The following is a 3,063-nucleotide window of genomic DNA, read 5'->3' as shown; positions in this document are numbered from 1 at the left end:
CCGCGGCGGTGGCGGCGGCGCCGGCGGAGGCCTCCCCTCCGCTCTGTTGTGACAGGGAGGGGAGACTTGTTTTGACAGCCCGTGGGGATTGGCAGGAGTGCGGGCCTCTTAGGAGGCGCGGCTCGCCGAGGCGGGGGTCGGCCTGGCCAATCCTCGCTGCGGAGGGGTGTGCCCGAGCGCCCGGGATGGAACGCGTTCCGCGGCCGGCCCGGGGGCTCGAGTACCCCGGGGAGAGAGGGAGCGAGGAAGGGACCGACGGGCGTTTTGGGAAGTTCAGATGTGCCAAACCGTGTTGAAAACGCAACCAAATGCGAGGGGTTGGGGGGGTGGGGATTGAGGAAGCCCTTCGTCCGCAAACCAGTGCAGTCGGGATGAGAAGAGGGTATCGGGTATTCACGCCAAAGCGTTTATGGCGACAGCTAAACTTGACAGTCTGCGGCTAACTGCTGGGCTCACGCCCATCCTGAGGTCGCACCCGAGCAACGATGAAAGCACGGCTTCCTGGGACCCTGGAGTTCCAGAGCACGCTTCAGGCTCTGCGGAAAGAGTCTAAAAAGATGGCAAAGTGGGGGGGGGGGGCGAGCGCCTCTGCAAGTGGCTCTTAACAAAGCGCATGCAGGTCGGAGGAAGACAGGGTGGGTTAGGAGACAGCTCCCACCCCCACCGCGCATCATTCCTAGTTGACAAAGTTCAGCCTCCTTTGTTACGATGACTTTACCTAAATGGATTCTGCCCATTTCCAGCAAGCTAGTGTGGAGCGGAGGTAGAGCTCTGGGTGATTCACTAAGTCACCGAAATTAAAATTTTTAAATGCTCAGATGAAAGCAACGGTTCTGAAAGGCTTGGGGGCATTAGGATAGATACTAAACCTCAACTGCAACATTGAATTGTATTGTATTATGTCAGTCATGGGGCTTGAACTCTGGGCCTGGGCGCTGTCCCTCAGCTCTTCAGCTCAAGGCGAGCGCTCTACCACCTGAGCCACAGCACTACTTCTGGTTTTCTAGTGGTTTTATTGGAGATGAGTCTCCACATAATTTCCTGCCCCGGCTGGCTTTGAACCGTGATCCTCAGATCTCAGCCTCCTGAGTAGCTAGGATTACGGGCGTGAGCCACTGGTGCCCTGCTTGGGGAATTGTACTTTCATTATTAACAATCTAAACATTTAAGATTTCACTTCTTCCTTAGTCTGGTAAAGAGCACAAGAAATTCTTCAATCCTTTTGCCCCAGAAGGTTGCTGGAACTTCAGTATTTTAGAGATAGGCTGAGCACCTAGGGATCATCTAGAGCAGCCCTTCTATTCAGCAGAGTAGGGAGAGAGGCCCAGGGAGCACTGTCTACTATTTAATGTAGCTGAATATAGAATCTGTCGCCCATCTCCTCCTATTTTATCTGGCTCCTCTGGAACTGCAGCCAGCCCAGAATGGGATGAGGCCCTTGGAAGGTTTCAGATTGGACATTTACCAACTTCTAGGGTAGCATGCGAAGGCTTGGATCTACCTTTTCTTTAAACACATGCAGCCCAGATTCGCTGTGATCTTGTTTTTAGAACCAATACCACCCTCTAGTGAGAAAATGTGAACTACATCCTCAACAGCAAATGCTTCCCCACTCAGCAGTATATAGGACAAGTTTCCTTTTCAACCAGTCTGTTTTGCCAACAGATTAGTGAAACTACAGGGTTTCCAGATTTAAACCCACCACAAAAGCCATTCATTGCTATTAGTTCAAGGAACTGCCATCTGTTAACATAGGAAATATTTTTATTTAACTGTCCTCACAAATATAACCGACATTCTGCTATGCTTTCCTTTGATAACAAAGAGTCAGAGTTGATTAAGTCAGAAGCTAAAACCACATTTCTGCCCCTCTATTAAATCTTCCTTTCTGAATTATTTTCACTCATAATTTTTGTTCCTTTCCTTAGACAAAATCACACTGGAAATCACTGGACTGACAAAGTGGAATTTGGGAGTAAACAAGGGTGGGAGAGATGGCAGGCAAGTCAAAGAATGGGCAATTCAAATGTCACCACCTCAGAGTAGCTTTCTCTGACCATAAAAAAAATTTCAAGTTACCCTTATAACTCTCCACACGTACTATCACTCATCTTATTCTGCTTTTTCTTTCCTTACAGGATTTTTTTTATCATTGTGTCCATGGAAATGTTTACTTATTTCGTCTATCCTATTGACCTCTTATCTGTCTCACTAAAATACAGACTTCAATTTCCATGTGCAGAAAGATCTTGACAATTTTATTTACTGGTTTATCTCCAGTTGCCAAAACCATGCTAGGCACAGAATAGGTGTTCCATAAACATTTGTGGAATAAGAAATGAGCTCCAGTGGCTGACACGTGTAATACTAGCTATTTGAAAGATCACAGTGGGAGGCTAGTCCGTGCAGAAATAATAAGAAAAATTAGGGCTGAAAGTTTGGCTCAAGTGGTAAGAGTACCAGCCTAGCAAGCATGAAGCTCTGAGTTCAAACCCCAGTACTGACAAAAAATAAACATTTTTTGGAATGAAGACCTTCCTAGTCTGCCAACTACATTTGAAAAATCACTGTGGTAAAGAGAAATGATCTTATCACTTGCAAAACAATAGGACTTCTCATTCTTCAGGATCCTACAATTTCACTGTAGGACAGAAATGAGAAGATCCAGAGAACAGTGGCAAAAGTAAGAGTACTTGTAAACCGAAGTAACTAGAAATCTGGATTTAAGAGAAAAACAATTGATGGGAACCTAACAAGATTTAACAAACTTGAAGAGGTGTTGCTCAAGATCAAACACCAGGTTGGTCAGGAACTCCAGAACCTTGGGCCTAAGTACATTCTAGTGAGAACATTAAAATTTTCTATATACAGCCAAGAAATCACAATAGGAAGCGTCACTAACTGCACTCTATGTACCTGATAATCTTCTATGAAATATTTTGGCCTCCATTTTACAGAAAACTAAGAATCAAAAAAAATTTGAGCAATTTACTCAAAGCTAGAGTCAGGTAAGAACTTGTGAAACCAAGATTTAAGACCCAACCAGTGACTTGAAAGTCTGTG

This window comes from Dipodomys ordii, unplaced genomic scaffold, assembly GCF_000151885.1.
Source record: "Dipodomys ordii isolate 6190 unplaced genomic scaffold, Dord_2.0 Scaffold1, whole genome shotgun sequence".
Lineage (NCBI taxonomy): Eukaryota > Metazoa > Chordata > Mammalia > Rodentia > Heteromyidae > Dipodomys > Dipodomys ordii.
This window is presented reverse-complemented; position numbering follows the sequence as displayed.